General features: G+C 47.3%; 1 pseudogene; it reads right to left on the bottom strand.

Annotated features, from left to right (window-relative positions):
- Window positions 1-7,002: 7,002 nt before the first annotated feature.
- LOC101707838 (small ribosomal subunit protein eS19 pseudogene) lies at window positions 7,003-7,557 on the bottom strand (annotated as a pseudogene).
- Between the last annotated feature and the right edge of the window lie 10,167 nt (window positions 7,558-17,724).

Here is a 17,724-nt window from a genome sequence, read left to right as displayed (position 1 = left end):
GTTCTAGTGTCACTGCACTGCATGAACAGAAGCCACAGACACCAGCGTCAGACGGAGCCTCTGTGCCCATGATAGATCAGGACACAAACAGAAGCTCTCTCTCTCATCTGAACGCAGACTAAACATGAGCACTGCCCAAGCCATGACACGGACCAAGCATCCCAGTAGTGTTCTGCCCCATGGCCCCCAAAGATATGTCCACCCAGAACCTCAGAACAGGAGCTTGTTTGGGATCAGGGTGTTTGCAGAGGTAATTAAGGCAAGGACCTCAGGATGAGATCCCGTACATGAGAGCGGGCCCTAAATCCAAAGAACCCAGAGACAGAGGAAAACCATGTGAGGATGGAGGCAGAGACTCGAGTGAGGCGTCTGCAACCCAAGAAATGTTGAGGATTGCTGGCAGCCACCAGAAGCAAGGAGGGAGGCAGGGAGCAGACGAATTCTCCCTCAGAATGTCAGAAGGAGCTTATCTCCAGAACTGTGAGAAGATACATTTCTGTTGTTTTAAGCCACTGACTTATAGTCATTTGTTACAGCAGCCCTTTGGAAAGTAATACGGTTGTCCTATCCTGGCCGGTAAGCGATAGCTTCTAGGCTATAGCTCTGAGGTAGTGTTCTTGCCTACCATAGGATGTCCTGGGTTTAAATCCTACCACTGCAGAGAGAGAGAGAGAGAGAGAGACAGACAGACAGACAGACAGACAGACAGACAGAGACAGTGATTTCTTACAAATGAGGGTGTTAGCCTTGGTCCAGTTTTCCCTTTATCTAGGTAAAATTTATTCAGATATTCAGAATTACTCCTGCTTCCTGTCAGCATCTCCAGTCCAGAGGAAAGCCCTCTCAAACCATTTAATCCAAGTGCAAATCCTTTAAGTCCTTCCCAACACCTCTTCTTGCTTTGCCATGTGTGTGCTGGCCCTAAACCCAGTCAGTCATCAGCCCAGCATGTCTGACTGCCTGTGTGTTCCCGGCAGGCTTTGGCTGCAGGGTATTGGGCAAAGCCTTTGCCTAAAGGCCACCATCTCACCAGTCCATCTACCACTACAGGCTCCCGCCTACTGCACGGTGCCACAGCACCCACCATTTCACCAACTACGGTGTGCCATTGAACTCATGTATTATCTGTGGTCTGTCTTTCCCATCCTCCACCTGAATATAAGCTCAGCACTGGGACTGTCATGTTTTGTTTCCGGGTATATTCAAAGTGGCGAGAATAGGACCTGGCACATGGTAGATCAGGAAATATTTGTTGAATGAATAAATGAGAGTCAGAGCTGGGCAGAAGTAAACTGAGGAAGCTCTTAACCAACCTAGTCATCAGAAAGGTGTCCCTAGAGAAGGGCTACCTTGGCTAGAATTTTTTTCTTTTGTTTTTTTGTTTGTATGTTTGGTTGTTTTGAAATGGATCTTGCTATGTTCCCCAGGCTGGGCTTGGACTCCTGGGCCTCAGCCTCTGAATTGCTAGGATTATAGTCACTCCACCGCACCTGGTGGGGCTGGGCCCTGAAGGGTAAGAGGGGTTATCCAGCCACAGAGCATGCCAAGAGTCTGGGAACTGAGAAGTTTCTCAGGATGCAGGGACTGCAAGTGCCCTGAAGTGGCTGGGATGCTCTGAAGGGGAAGCCGGCAGTGGGGCTGGACTGTTAACACAGCCCCAGGTCAGCAGCTCAGACTCCAGCTGGGGTCCGGGGGGAGCCCTGGAAATAGTTAAGCAGATGGTGATATGTCAGGGCGAAATTGTAGGAGGCCAACTGGGTGGGAGGGGAGAGAGCCATGGAGATGAGGCTGGAGGTGGGAGAACAGCAGCGTGCTCTGCTCTGCCATGCTGGGGATGCAGATGGTGAGTCCAGAGAGGAGGAGAATCTGGAGCCTGCTGGTACTCTGGCTGGGCACCCACGTGAGGAGCAGCTCATGGGGAAGGTGCTGAGGGTTTTTTTGTTTGTTTTGGGGGGTTTTTTGGAGACAGTGTCTTGCTATGTATTTCAGGCTGGCCTCAAACTCACTATGTATCCCAGGCTGACCTCAAACTCACTGTGATCTTCCTGCCTCAACCTCCCGAGTCCTAGGATTACAGGTGTGCACTACCATGCCCAGTTTAAGGGGCTGAGTTTGACGTCAGAACAGATATGTGTCTGCCTGGGACTCAAGGTCAGGCCAGAGACACAGGCTTGGACGATGGACACAGAGTCAGATTAAAGGGGTCAGGGGGCTGAGGACTTCTACCTGTGAAGCCATAGACTGGAGAGCCTGGGGTGCAGGAGTCCAGGGAAGGGGGCCCCTTCTCATACAGGAGATAAAATATGAAAATATTATATCTCCCAACCTGTTAGAAGTCTGATATGGCAAGTTCGTGTTCTCTCAAATCAAAGAATGAATTCTAGGAACAGCAGAGGTTGAGTAGGAAAACATTTATTGAGCGATTGCTCCTCAGAGGCAGAAGAGAACCTGAATGGGTAGCTGGGGACCCCACTTTACAGGGAAGTTTTATAGAGCAAAACTCACGTGGGTACAAAGTGGGTTGCAGATATGATTAACCAGTAAGGTTACATGTACTGTCATTTAGGTAATAGTGATCCAATGGGGAAGCAAGTCGCATAATAAGGGTGCCTGGAAAGAACAAAGACTTTTTCTAGGAAAAATGGATCCAGAGGTCTTGGTCAACACCGGGATGACTGATGTCTATCTATCTAGACTTCATTAGGCCCAGTGTTTGTCTTTTGAGGAAGTATAGAGGCCTGGTCACTTTGTCTTTATCTTGAGGCCTGATCTCTAATGGATGTGTTTCTGCCCATGGTTGTGATGTGTTTCAATTTTGTCTGGACTCTCTTGAGGGCCTAGCACTATCTGAAAGCCGGTAATATTTTTATCTAACTTAGCTATCTATAATACTTCCACCCTTCTCCGTCTCTGCTCTCCAGGCTGTGTCTGCTTGTCCCCTGCTATCCCCATGGCTAGAGTCAGCTCTCTGTCTCCTAACTGCTCACTGTTCAGGGCTTCTTCAGACGGTTGACGAGAGGTTCCAGCATGGACAGCTGACAGCTGCAGCAGTGGCCGCTCTGGAACCAGATGCTCCTGCAGGAGACAGCTGCCTGGCACTGGGACTCAGGCCAAGACTAGGGCTGCTATGTGCAGTCACCAAAGTCCAAGGGCACGTCCCCATCTCCTGCTCACAGCAGGGCCATGGGACAGGTGCCAGTCACTCTCTGCCTAACTTAGCCATCTGTAGTAACAGGGCCTCAGTCACTGCTGCCCTCAGACTGCCCAGAGCCTGAGGCAGCCTTGCCCTGACCGATAGAGGGGTCAGCACCTCAGCCTGGCCGCCAAAGGCTTCATGCCTCTCTCTCCATTCTGCCTCCTGAAGGCCTCTCCCAGCTGCCCAGGGCATCTCCTCTGAACAACTTCACCAACCCCTCAGTGCTCACCCGGCTGCCTTCCACACCTGGCTCAAAGTTGTGCTAAATGCACTTTACGTCACATTGCTATTGCTTCTCACTCCAATCAGTGAGGGGCTTGTCCCGAAAGCTCTTGGGACAAAAGCCAAACTCCTTATTGAGCCCTGTGTGAGTGGTCACCCTTCTCACTGGAAATTTCTTTCAGTTCTTCCATTTGTTCTCCTCTCTCCCTACACCCCCTTCATCTTCCACTCGCCTTGCCCTCAGCAGCCTTCCGATGTCCCAAGAAGGAAGGGCAAAGCCCCTGCAGAAGGAAGGGTCCTTCAGTAATCCTCACACACTGGGCTGACTTGTCAGGGTCACCCCTGTTACCCAGCCACCCTGATGCTGTGCCCCAAACAGCCGGCCCTGAAATAGTATACACCTGAGGGGGCTCCTTTCTCCTCTCCTCCTTGCCTGGATCCTGCCCATTGGTAGCTGCTATTGCCAAGCTCCCTCCAGGCCTCAAGGAGCAACCTGGGCCAAGCTGTGACCCTTCACCTGTGTCACCAAGGGATCTCTGTCCCGAACCCAGTAAACCAGTGGTGCTGGAGGGGACACCACCAAACTGAACTGTTTCCCTGAAACTCTCAAACCCTCAGCAGAAATAAGAGCAAGGAGAGGCCTGAGCAAAGAGTTCCTGTGGGCAGGGCATGGTAGCCTGAGAAAGGAAATTGCCCAGGGGCCCTTCTGTCCCAAGCTGCTCAGCAGGCCGGTTCTCATCCTCCTCCTAGCTGTGGGACCTGGGGCACACTGCTTAGCCCCTCTATGTGGCAGTTTTTCTCTGCGAAGCAAAAGGAACTAGAAAACCCAAATCTCATGTTTGCTGTGTGCTTCATGAGCCATTGAGGTTCTGCTTTCCGGGGCCCAAGCCTTCCCACTAGCCATGTATAAGAAGATTCAAGTTGGTGTGATGCCTGGGCCAGCCATGGTGGGGACAGACCTGGCTGAGGGGGACAGGAAGCAGCATCATGGTCAGATGTGCTGCCTGTGGGTGTTGGGACAGGGCCCTGGGGCTGGAAAATCCTAAGGGACAGAGGGAGAGGGATGTTTTGTCTTCAGGTTCAATCCTGTATCTTCACAGCTGGGCAAACAGACTGAGTTCAGACTTCCCAGGAAATGCCCCTCTGCCCCAAGGAGGGGTCACCTTCAAGAATGTGGAGGAAAGTGGGGAGACTGGAGGAGCAAGATAAACCCTGGATTCTGGAATCCTCCCATTAATTGTCACTGGAGGTTTAGGGCAACAGCCTAGGCTCAGCCACCTTTCCCAAAACACCAGTGAAGGGGACAGGCAGTGGAGAAGGGCAGGAAATGAGCTTTAATCTGCATGGCCACGCTGAGGACAGACAGGCTCAGGGTCTGTCTTCAGGGGCTGACTGACAGGAGCCTTGGAGTTTTACAGGAAGGGGGAGCAATAGTGAGGGTTGGGATCTGCACAGCCGTCAGGTAGGTTTAGGGAATCCTGGGCAAGTCAAGCCGCAGTCTGTTTAATTATTGTCTCAAGATTGCTTCTTTTTTTTTTTCTATACTGGGGATGAAACCCAGGGCCTTCACACAAAGCTACATCCCCAGTCCTTTTGTTATTTTGACTTTGAGACAAAGTCTTGATAAACTGCCTGTGTTAGGCTCAAACTTGGAATCCTCCTGCCTCATTCTCCCAGGATTAGGATAACTCCTGGGATAACAGGCATAGGCCACCACTCCTGGCATTTTTTGGTTTTGTTTTATTTTGGTTTTGAAACAAGATTTTGCTATGTAGTCCAAGCTGGCCTCAAACTCATGATCCTCCTGCCTCGGGTTCTAAGTGCTGGGATTGCCATGAGATGATTATTCCTGGTTGGGGGGAGGAGGTGGGTAATCTCATTTTGGGCTGGTTTGGGAGGCTCTGTTTTCCTGGAATCGAGGTGACTGAAGGTTTAGGACAATGACTGAAGACTTCTAAGCATCTCTTCAGGGGCTCTAGAACAGGATGCTACAAAGGCTGGCAATTGGACATCCCTGCAAATCCTAAAAATTAGTTATTTTTATTTTGGTGTCTTATGTCTTTTTCTTTCTTTATGAAACAGGGTCTCACTCTGTATTCCAGGCTCTTTTTTTTTTTTTTTCGGTACCAGGGATCAAACTCAGGACCTTGCACTTTCGAGGCAGGTGCCAGAACCACTGAGCTACATCCCCGGCCCATTCCAGGCTGATCTTGAACTCACTATGTAGCCCAGGCTGGCCTCAAACTCACAGCGATCCTCCTGCCTCTGCTTTCCAAGTGCTGAGATTACAGGCATGTGCCACCACCCACAGTGGTGTCCTATGTCGTGAAGGAGGATGAGATAGGCTAGGTAAATTTAGGGCTAATAGCTGAGCATGGTGGTGCACCCCTGTAATCCTAGCACTTGGGAGCCTGAAGGAGGAGTATTGTGAGTTCTAGGTCGGCCTGGACTACATAGCGAGTTTAGGCCAGCATGGTGAGACCTTGTCTCAAAGAAAAATAAAAAGGATTAAAAAACCTTGTACTACTAATTTTTAGAAAGACACTCAAGTGATTTCCATGCCTACATGCAGAACTGAGCAGGATCTGACCCTAAGTTTTAAGGTATAAAGATGACAGACGAAAAACGGAAGGCAGAGATGTCAAGCTTTATTCTGTTTTCCACTGGGGGGGTCCGCAGGCCCAGCCTCTAAGTCCTGTTATACAATTATTCAACAAACACTGGACTCTGTGGATACAAGTGAGAAAGACACTCCCAGCCCTCCCAGAGCTCACAGACGAGGAAGGAAGAGAGGTTAAGAAAGACACATATGGGCTGGGGATTTAGCTCAGTGGTTCCAGCACCTGCCTTGCAAGTGCAAGGTCCCTAGTTTGATCCCCAGTACCCCCCCGAAAAAACCCAGATATACGTAACAAGCTACTGATGGGGAGGGGCTGTGGAAAAGCAGGCTGTGGACAAGCAGGCTGTGGCACTGTGCAAGTGTGGGACAGGGAGGAGCTCTTTCGGGGGTCAGGAAAGTCTTCTTGGGGGTGTGATGCTTATGTACTATAAGGATGAAAAAGATTACCCAAAGGCTGGGTATGGTGGCACATGCCTGTAATCCCAGCACTCTGGGAGGCTGAAGCTGGAGGATCATAAGTTTGAGCCTAGCTTGGGCAAATTAGTGACTTAGCAAGACGTTCTCTCAAAATAAAAAAAATAAAAGAAATAAAGGACTGGGGTTGGGGCTATAGCTCTGTGTGAAGGCCCTGAGTTTAATCCCCAGTATCTCTCTGTCTTTCTGTCTCTGTGTCTCTCCCCTTCTCTGTCCTTCCATCTGTCTCTGCCTCTGTCCCCCATCTACACGTTATCCAGAAAGGGCTGGCATGCATTCCAGTGGAGGAAATGTGTATGTGAATGTCTTGAGGTGGGCAGAAGAACAGCCTAGGCTCATAGGCCCCAAGTCTGCCCTTTCAAGCGGCAGTGTACAGGCCTCTTCTTTTCCTTTCCTTCTCCAAACTCATCCCTAGGCACTGAAGAGAACAAGAAACAGAAACTTCGTCTTCTAGGAAGACTTTTTCTGTCTCTCAATCTTTTTTTTTTGGTACCAGGGATCGAACTCGGGTTCTTGCACTTGAGCAGCAGTCAGTGAAACCAATGAGCTAAATTCCCGGCCCTCTCAATCTTTTTTTAATGAATGAGGCTATTTATTAACCCAGCATCCTTTGTTCTAATGCTTCATGTTGTCAGCTGCCACCTGTCCATCAATTCTGTCCAGATCTCTCTGTCTCTGAGGTGTCAGCTTTCAGCCCTCATTTTGGTCCTTTTCCACCATTTTCAGCCCTTCCAGGCCCTGGAGGACTTGGCATGCCACACTCTTGGAACCTCGGCTGAAGAGGCTGGGCTTGGGGCCATTTCTTTAATGTCCACCATAGATCTTTGTCATGGAGCCACCCCCAGTGCCCCCTGAGGTGCAGGTGCGGCGCTGTGGAAGCAACTCCCATGAAGTTCTCTTCATAGTGAGCAAGCTCCTCATGCTTGGCCAGCTTGACTATCCACCCATTCGAGGACTTTCAGCTTCCTGGACTTTTTGAGGAAGGCTGCCAGAGCTCTCTGATGGACTCCTGCTGGTTTATGTCTTTTACAGTAACTCCAGGCATCATGTGTCCTCCATGCTGCCAGCCAGAGGAAAGGACTCTCTTACTCCCCTCCCCACCCAGTGGCAGGAATCAAACTCAGGACCTTGCGCTTGTCAGGCAGACATGGGACTGCTGCGCTGCATCCCCAGCCCCTACTTTTTAAGATACAGTGGGCCCTTGACTTAACAAACTCAATTCATTCACAAGGGCTGGGTGTAACTCAAGTTGGTCAATGAAGGCTCAGGCTCCGCTCCACAGCCTTCAAAGTCTCTCTCCTGTACACAGGCAGATCTCAGTGTGCTTAGAGAGACATTGGCCCAGATTTCTCAATTAACCCCACACAGGAAAGGATGTCATAATGTTCCTTCCAGAAGTCTTTAAGGGTTAAATCTGTATGTGAGACCATCTGGAAGTACAAGTGGCTGGCATTTGGGTTGTAACTAAAGACTTTGTTTGTAAGTTAAAACTAAAATTCCAGTCATAACCCAAGTTGTTCATTATGTCAGGCTGGTGGTTGTCGGGAGCAATGCTACATAATTTTAGGGAAAAACCATTTGATTAGGCCTAGTTCTCCTGCCTACAGGCCAGCTATGGCATTTTGAGACATAATTCCATTTTGGCCTCCAGTCACAGTAACTGAGACCTCAATGATCCGGTGATGCTGTGATGCTCCAGGACAAGACCACACCAGCTGGAGACATTCTGGGAAGAACCAAATCTTCATCTGCATAGTTCCTCATTGTTCTGGGATCATCGCTGGCTGCTCCCTCTGAGTCAGTTGCTACTTTTGTTTCTGCTGTTGTTCTGGATAAGGTGTGGCAAGCTCGCGGGCTTTCGTCTTTGCCGCCCAGAGCAGCACTGATCAGGCCCAAAGCACAGCTTCTTCTCCAAGTCTCATTTTTCTACCTTTCCTGCATAATAAGTTAATTCGCCTTGTGCTGCTATGGCTTGAAGGAGACTAGGACTTACCGCAGAGGTTCTAGTAACATCCCTTTTCCCTGTTCCCTACAGGTGTTAACTCGAGGGTCCACTGTATAGGATCTCACTGTATTGCCCAGGGTGGCCTCAAACTCCTGGGCTGCAGTGATCCAGCTGCCTCTGTGTCCTAAGTAGCTAGAGCTTCAGGTGTGCACCATAGTGCCCATCAAAGAAGGTATTTTGGACCTTAAACTACAACACCGCAGAAAAACATCAAATGCTCTTGATTTCAGTACATGGCTAAATAATAGAACTGTTAAAAAAATGTCTTCCTCAGGCCCACTCTTTCTTAATAGTGCTAACTGATGCAATTCCAATCCTGCCCTAGAAATAAAATCTCCCTTGTTCGTTAACAACTGCAAAACAAGTCTCAGAAGGGAGTTAGCCCAGCATAGTGGTGCACACCTATAATCCCAGCACTCTGGGAGGCTGAGGCAGGAGAATTTCAAGTTCAAGAACAAACCTGGGCAATTTACTGACTTAGTGAGTCCCTGTCTCATGCAAGGCATGTTTGTTTTGTTTTGTTTTCTTTTGATACTGGGGATTGAATTCAGGACCTTGCGCTTGTGAGGCAGGCACTGGAACCACTGAACTAAATCCCTGGCCCTAAGTCCCTGTCTCAAAAGGAAAAAAAAATTAAAAAGAGGGAGATGTAGCTCAGTCCAAAGGCCCTGGATTAAGTCCCTATGTGTGTACTACACACGCACATGCACACACACACACACACAGACACTCACATACACATACACACAATGCACACACAGGAAGAAAGGAGGAGCTATTCTCTTCCTCAGAAGCTACAGAAACACAACTATCTACTATTCTCCATCAAATGAGCTGACTGCCTCAAAAGCACAAGGTCCTGAGTTCGATCCCTGATACCAAAAAAAATGAGTTGAAGGGCTGGGGATATAGCTCAGTGGTAGAGTGCTTGGAGAGTACATGAAATGCCCTGAGTTCAATTCCCAGGACTACAAAAAAAAAAAAAATCAGATACAATAGGGGTCAAAACACGAACAATTGTGTTGGACTTGTTTTCCTGCCCATTGTGGCCATCTGCAGGATGAGTGGGAGAAACCAGTTAGCCCCATTACACACTCTGTGGGGGAAGAACCCCCAGCCCAAGAGAGTCCCGAAAGACAACCAGACTTCACATCATGCAGCTCCTTGTGGAAATCAGTTTTAGATTCCCAAAATAAGTTTGATGGCAATTTTCCACTTGTGCTATGGAAATATGCTAAATTAACATAATATGTTAATTACTTCTCAGCTTTTTCTCTGGACAGGCAAGTCAAAGCAGATCTTTGACAACTCTCCTCTACATGATATACTACAAGCATGACATAGTAACAGGGTGTAATAAAAAGAGTCGTTAAAAAGTTTTTAGAGATAAAAATATATGAAAAGCAGGAAATTTAGGGGTAGGGGTAGAGCTCAAGGTAGAGCACTTGTCTAGCATGTGTAAGATCCTAGGTTCAGTCCCCAGCCCTGAAAAAAAAGGAGAAACATACTTAGAGCAAGGCATGGTGCTGCACTTCAGTAATCCCAGCACTCTGGAGGCTGAGGCAAGAAGATTGCAAGTTTGAGGCCAGCCTAGGCAACTTAGCGAGATACTGCCTCAAAATAAAATTTTTTTTCTTTTTGGTACCAGTGATCAAACTCGGGTCCTTGCGCTTTCGAGGCAGGCGGCAGAACCACTGAGCTAAATCCCCTGCCCCAAAAATAAAATTTTAGAAGGCTGAGATGCAGCTCAGTGGTACAGCATGTGCCTAGCCTATGAGCCCTGGGTTTGGTCCCCAGTACTGGGGAAGGGGGACAGGGAAGAAAAAGTACTAAATCTCCTACAAAGTAGAACAAAAAAAAGGCAAAGGGATGAAGAATTGCTCCAGGAGGTCCAATGTTTGACTAAAAGGAGGTGTGTCTGAAAACAAACACAAAGAAACAGTTTACAGAACTGGGAAGTGTGAGTACCCAGATTTAAAATTCACAAAAATTCAGCAGGAATGAAAGCACTGCAGATGGCTGAGCACAGGACACGTCAGAATTCCAGGGATGAGCCAGCAGTCTCCACCCTTCACAAACAGGGCCCTGGAGTATGACGTCCCACACGGAGTCACACTGCCATGCTTCAGGGAACATTGTTTCATGTTTTCAACCTGAACCTCAGCACCAGACAGACCAAAGCAATGTGGCAGATTTGGTTTAGATTTGGGGTTGGGGGGAGTTAGATTTTTTTTTTTAACACTTTGGATACTTCTCTGTATTTTGATTGACAAATGCATAAGTAAACACAACTATTACAAATAAAAGCTGCAACCGCCAGAAATGTCCAAATTCATCAGAGGTTGGACTAGATGTCTTCTTCCTACAAGTAAGATTTTCCCCCTTTAGAGAATTTAGTCACTTTACTACTATTTAAAATGAGTGATTCAGCTGGGAATTTAGCTCAGTGGTTCCGCTGCCTGCCTCGAAAGTGCAAAGTCCTGAGTTTGATCCCTGGTACCAAAAAAAAAAAAAGCAATTCTATGCTATAGTGTTAACTCAAGCTAAAAAAAAAAAAAATTATAGCATTAGGATAGTTCCAAAAACACTGGAAATTCATTTCTCTTGAAACGTGCTATTTAAATGACATATCAAAACCAAAAACTAAAAAATGCGAAATACAATACATTGCTGGCCTTGATTCTCCTGCTTCAGCCTCTCAAGTGCCGGGATCACAGGTGTGTTACCACCACACCAGGCCCAAAACAGAATTCTTATTAGATCATGGTGAGATCCTTTGAAAGCTGCAGAGCAGTTTTCTTGAGGGTTGGATCTGCTGCCCAGTTGACTTACTCCCCAAAATGAGGCTCTGGAACACATGTTGAATAACTGTAGCAATCTGTATTTCCTTCTGTAGGTTTTGTTGCATGGTCTTTATCTTGTCTGAGTTTTCCATACTGGCCAATTCCTCTTTCCATTTCTTTTTCTCAGTTTGTATTTCTTTCTTTTTTTCTTTTTTTGGTACCAGGGATCAAACTCAGGACCTTGCACTTGCAAGGCAGGCATGGTGCCACTGAGCTAAATCCCCGGCCCTTCTCAGTTTGTATTTCTAAAAGCTTACTTTCTGAAGCTTAATTTAATTCATAAAAGAATAAAAAGTGTTCTACATATGAAATCTCTTCTTTCTAAAAGCAAGTAGTTTTTCTTCTAATTCCCAAGATTCCTGCTGTAATTTCATTATGGATTTATTTAGCTTTAATACTTCTTTCATGGTATTCATGAGCACATAGTGGAATGGAGCAGTGGATGCAGCAGGCTGCAGTGGCTGGTGAATTATTCAGATTCAGATGGACCCCAAGAGAGGGTGATTGGCTGGTAGCCATCTTGGAAAGAGGCTAACTTGGTGGGGTTAGATTTAAGAACAATTTGAAGCTGGCACAGTAGCACACATCTGTAATCCAGCTACTCAGGAGTCTGAGACAGGAGGATTGCAGGTTTGAGGCCAGCCCGGGAAATTTATTGAGACTTTGTCTCAGACTACAAAGAGCTGAGGATGTAGCTCAACGGTAGAGCATCTCTGGGTTCAATCCCCAGTACCAACAAAATAAAACAAAACATCCCCAAAAAGATAGTTTCCACAGTTTCAGATCATTTTTTTTAATGTGGCAAAGTACAGATAGCACTAAATTGACACTTCTTTTCTTTTTTTGAACAGTGCTGGGAATAGAACCCAGGACCTCACAAGATTTACCATCTAAACCATTGTTAAATTACAATACAGTAGCATTAAGTATGTATATTCACGTTGTTATGCAATAATTCTCCGAAACATTTTTATTTTGCAACACTGAAACTATTACCATGAAATAACAATTCTCTATTCCTCTCTTATTTGGCAGCTGGTAACATTTACTCTGTCTCTATGAATTTTTAAAAAAATTATTTTTGTCTCTATGACTATTGCTCTCAGGCCCATGTATGAGTGGAAGTGAAATCATCTTGGCTTATGTCACTGAGCATAATGTCCTCAAGTTTAATCCATGTTGTAGCATGTGTCAGAATTTCCTTCCTCTTAATGGCAGAATTGTTTCCTATCATGTGCATACATTACTTACTCATGCTTTAGCCATTCATCTTTGGATGAGCACTTAGTTTCTTCTCTTTTTTGCAGTTGTAAACAAGGGTGTACAAATGTTTCTTTGAGATTCTATTTTCAGTTGTTTTGAGTATCTACCGAGAAATGAAATTGCTGGATCATATAGTAATTCAGTTTTTAATTTTTCAAAAAAGATTTTTTTGGGGTACTGGGGATTGAACCTAGGGGCTCTCTACCACTGAGCAACATCCCTACCACTTTTATTTATTTATTTGGTTTTTTGAGACAAGCTCTTGTCTATGTAGTTCAGGCTGGTCTTGAACTCACTATGTAGCCCAGGCTGGCCTCAAACTCTCATTGATCCTCCTGCTTCAGCCTCCCAAATGCTGGAATTATAGCCATGTACCACCATGCTCAGTGCCAGTACTTCAGTTATCCAGGCTAGCCTCGAATTTGAGGATACTCCTGTTTCAACCTCCTGAGTAGCTGGGATTACAAGTGTGAGTCACCATGGCCTACCTAGCTAAGAGAGAATTTTTTATTTTTTGAAGATACTGGAGAATGAATCCACGGCCTTAGTGTAATGGGGAAAATAACTCCCAACCTGCTAGATGTCAGATGTGCTGAGTTCGTGGTCTCACAACATTGAGGGATGAAGTCATGAACCAAAGAAGGAAGTTAGAAGAGTTTTATTAAAAATAAGGAGAAGAATACCTCCTGGATTTTTAGGAGGTGTCCCACCCAAGTGGGTGGCCACTAAAGCTTATTGTCAAGAGTAATTTAGGGCCGGGGATTTAGCTCAGTGGTTCCAGGGCCTGCCTCACAAGTACAAGGACCCAAGTTCGATCCCTGGTACCAAAAAAAAAAAAAAGAGTAATTTATAGAGTAAAATCACAACATGAATCAAACCACAATTAACCTGTAGGAGTGATGGCAAACCTGTTAGAGCGTTCAATGAGAACAAACACCCAGCTGCAGCATGGGTGCCATATATTTGCCACCATTAACTTATAGAAGAATTACAAGTACAGCCACTTGGCTAAATTGATCCAAAAGGGAAATGAGGTGTGTAGCAAGGCCACGTGGGAAGAACAAAGGCTTTTCTGGAAAGAGGATGGGAGTGTGGGTCTGGGTGTTCTGGTCACTTACCTAAGTGTCTGATGCCTAGCTGGGCTCACTGGACCAGGTGGTGCTAATCACAGAACAACCTCAAGTTGCTGTTTATCTCCAGGGAGACTCGAAGACCTGCCTTTTGCGTCTCCATTCTGAGCCCTGGCTCCCTTCAGATTCACCTCCAGCCAGAATCTTTGTATCTCATCTTCCCTGTTGACTTTCTCAAGGGCCCAATTCCTCTCCGACTGCATATTAACTTCTATCTAACTTAACCGTCTATATTATTAGCACTAAGCTACATCTCCTGCCCTTTTTTTATTTTGAGACAGGGTCTTGCTAAGTCACTAAGTTATGGAGGCTGAGCTCAAATTTGTGATCCTCCAGCCTCAGGGTCTGGGAGGCTCCCAGGAGTGCACCACCACACCCCCGACTAAGAAATAACTTTTTATTTACCTTTACTTGAAAGGAGACAACAACCATAGCTGCTGTGCTAAAGCTCAGAAATTACCCAGAAGCTGTGGTGTCAGGAGAACAAGGCCTGACCCTGCTCCCGGGCTGTGATCCCTTCCCTGAGATAAACATCCGCCATTCAGTCTGGGTTAGGAAGTGACAGGTGCAAAAGGCTTCTAACGTGTGTGCGCGCGCGCGCGCGTTGCGGGGGGGGGGGGGGGATTTGCATAGCCTGCAGGAGGGCCTAATTAGATTCCTGGCACTGTAAAAAAGGGAAGGAAAACGCCCCCCCCCCCCCTTCTCTGTAACTGACTTCCTCAGGCCCAAGTTCACAGGTTTCCATCAGGGTTCCTCTGCCCCTCCTGCAGTCCCCAGGCCAGAGCAGCTCCGCCCCTCCCTTCTCAGCCGCTCAGGGCCTCCCAGATCCAAGAGGAGCCCTCCTTGTTGGGCCTTCCTTGTTACTGACCAGACCGATTCATGCCAATCACGGGAGAGATGAGCTGAGTTTTGCAATAAGAGAAAAGAATTTATTTACAAGGTGAGGCAGGCAAGTGTAGAGACAGAGAGCAAGTCTCATTCCACCTCCCGAGGACAGGGTTTGAGGCCACTCACGGGCCAAGGGGTGGGGAAAGGGGGTTGGAGGTTAGCAAGCAATCAGGGGTCTGAGCGGGCATGATCGATCAAACCTCATCAACTGTTACCACATGGCCCACCCACGGGACCACTACCTGTACCTCCAAAGTTGGCGCTTTAAAGCAACTGCTGGGGGTGTAGCTCAGTGGTAGGGCAAGGATTTTGAGTGTGGGAAGCCCTGGGCTCTATCCCTAGCAATGCAAAATGCAAAATGGAAAAAAAATGTAGAAAGCAAGTAACTAAGAGCAGGTGAAACAAGTTAAGTCTGGAGAGTTCGCTCAGATTTTCCCTCTGTTCACCAGGGCCTGAGGACCACCCCCACGTCTGCTCCGTGGGCCTGAGGCTAGACAGGGACGCTTTTCAGATCCTCCACACCTCTCTTCGCTTGGCCTCCTCGTCTTACCCCTCCCCTTCTCCTTCCTGCCCCCACCTTCCACCCTGCCCCAGGCGGGGAAGGGTCCTCTACTGCACCCCCTTCACAGAGCTGGGAGGGCGTGGGTGCGCTAATGGGGCGAGGCCAGCAACCAGACACGCCCACCTCGAGCTGGACTCGGCGCCTGCTCAGTGAACGGCTCCTGCCCAAGGTGACCGGCGCCCCCAGCGAACATCTACGGGGTGGAGGGGCGGTACCCCTCCGGAGGATCTGCACCATGGTTTCGCCTTTGTTTTTTTGTGTGTTTTTTTTTTTTTTGGTACTGGGGATTGAACTCGGGACCTTGGGCTTTCGAGGCTGGTGGCGGAACCACTGAGCTAAATCCCCAGCCCCTGACTTTGTTAATATAAAAGCTCTCAAACCGGGTTAGGGAAAAGTCTAGAAAAGAGATAAAAGACCAAAGATGCACTTTCGCCATTGTTTCCAGAATATGTGAGGTTTTATGTTTCTCCATTTCTGTGTTGTGCAACTGCAAAGAAGACAGTTTCCTGCTCAGTCTTATTTCCTAAAATAGGCAGTGGGTTGTTGGGAGAAGCAAAGTTGATGAGACCGTGTCTGAGAAGCATCAGAGTCACCGGAAACCCTTGGGAAATAGCATAATGACAGATGCTGGGCAGTTGGCGTGCTCCTGTGTGTCAGTGTTAACACTACCATTTTCACCAACACCCCCAGGTCCTGCCTATCTTCATTGTACAGAAGGGAATGCGGCCCAGAGAGGTTGAGGAACTGGCCCAAGGTGACACAGCTAAGAGGTGGTGGAGCATCACCAAAGCCTGTCCTTTTTTATCTTCATCCTCGGGACCTTTCGCTTGCGAGGCAGGCGGCGGAGCCACTGAGCTAAATTCCCGGGCCTATCTTCATCCTCTACTGTAATTCCTGGCAAAACTGGGGTAAGCAGAAATCCGCTGCGGGTTCCACAGTCTGCTGAAACACACGGGGAAGAGATGATGAATTGTCATTTTCTCTGGCCTGTGGGAGAACCCTGGCAGAGCTGGGTTTCAATCTTAGCATCTCTACTTTGCATGCCTTATGCAAACCCTCTTTCCTGCGGCTCAGTTTTCTCATCTCACTGACTTGCTCTTGTGTAGGGCGTGGTAAGCAGCAGTGGCTGTACAGGGCCTGCCTGAGGCAGGTGCTCAATGGCCCACACCCACTGATGTTGCTGGCACCAGAAATGCCCCCTCCACCTATCACCCTTGCTTGACACCCCCTTGGGCCCTGCCCATCTGCATGCCTCTGTGTGCCCTTGCTATGGGCTCTTGCAAAGTCCTTCCCCTGCTTTATTTCATGGGGTCCATTAGAGGCTTCAGTGATCTTTCATCATGACTGAAACGTGCTCTTAGGGCTGTGAAAACAAGTACCTCCTTGACCCAGAAATTCCACCCATTCATTCCGTCAGTTGCCAATAGCATTGGTTTATCGTCCACCTACTATGTGGGGGGCCCTATGATACACTGGGGGCAAGATGTGTGTCCTGGTCTCTGCCCACTGGGAGCCAACTAACTGCTAAAGAGACAAAAGCAAATAGCCACACAAATAAATATATGACCACATATTATTACTATTGCTGTTATTTTTTAACATGGTGCTAGGATTGAATCCAGGACCTTGTACATGCTAGGCAAGTCCTTCAGCACTGAGCTAAAGATCTTTTACTTCTGTCTGAAACAGAGTCTTGCTATGTTGCCCAGGCTGGGCTTATTAAACTTGTGATCCTCCTAGGCTGGGTATGGTGGCGCATGCCTGTAATCTCAGCACTTGGGAGGCTGAGGCAGGAGGATCGCCTCAAGTTCATAGTGAGTTCAAGGCCAGCCTAAGCCACATAGTGAGACCCTGTCTCAAAGAAACTTTAAAAAAAAAACCCAAAAACCAAAAACTTGTGATCGTCCTGCTACAGCTTCCCAAGTAGCTAGGATTACAGGTGTGCACCATCATGTCTGGCCTATAACTACAATTTTTGGAGTATGTGTTTGATTAATTTTGGTCAGTCCACTTTTTCTAGCATGTGGGAAAATGCTCATGAGATAAGAGAAATGGAGGATTTGGAATTTTCTGTTGAAAGTTCCCATTCAGGGGGGCTTTTTAGACACCATTCTCCAATATAAGGAATTAGGGCTCTTGGGAGAAATGACTGGGGCAGGAATGGTCCAGATGAGCCTGGTGCATCTTGTAGCACTAGAGAGTAAGAAAGTGCACAAAAAAACAACAAAACAAAACAAAATCAGAGGGTCCTGGAGTCACCCTGAAGGGACTCCCAAAGCTGGAAATTAGTGCCACAAAATAAATAATGTAGTTTTAGATTATTAATCAAAGTTTAAAATAAATACACAATGCTATACTGACCTGAATAAATAATTAAGTGAATGAATGGATAAATAAATGGGGGAGGAGAGACAACTCTTTCTTAGAGAATTCTAGTTAACTTATTAGATGCTCCTCCGCCAGGAAGTGAAGCTTAGTTCCCACGAGGGTGAGCTGCTTTCAGCCACTTGTTTCCAAAGAT

The sequence above is a fragment of the Heterocephalus glaber genome, unplaced genomic scaffold, assembly GCF_053883595.1.
Source record: "Heterocephalus glaber isolate CG9 unplaced genomic scaffold, H.glaber_assembly_v1.0 deba00001452, whole genome shotgun sequence".
NCBI lineage: Eukaryota > Metazoa > Chordata > Mammalia > Rodentia > Bathyergidae > Heterocephalus > Heterocephalus glaber.
This window is presented reverse-complemented; position numbering and strand designations above follow the sequence as displayed.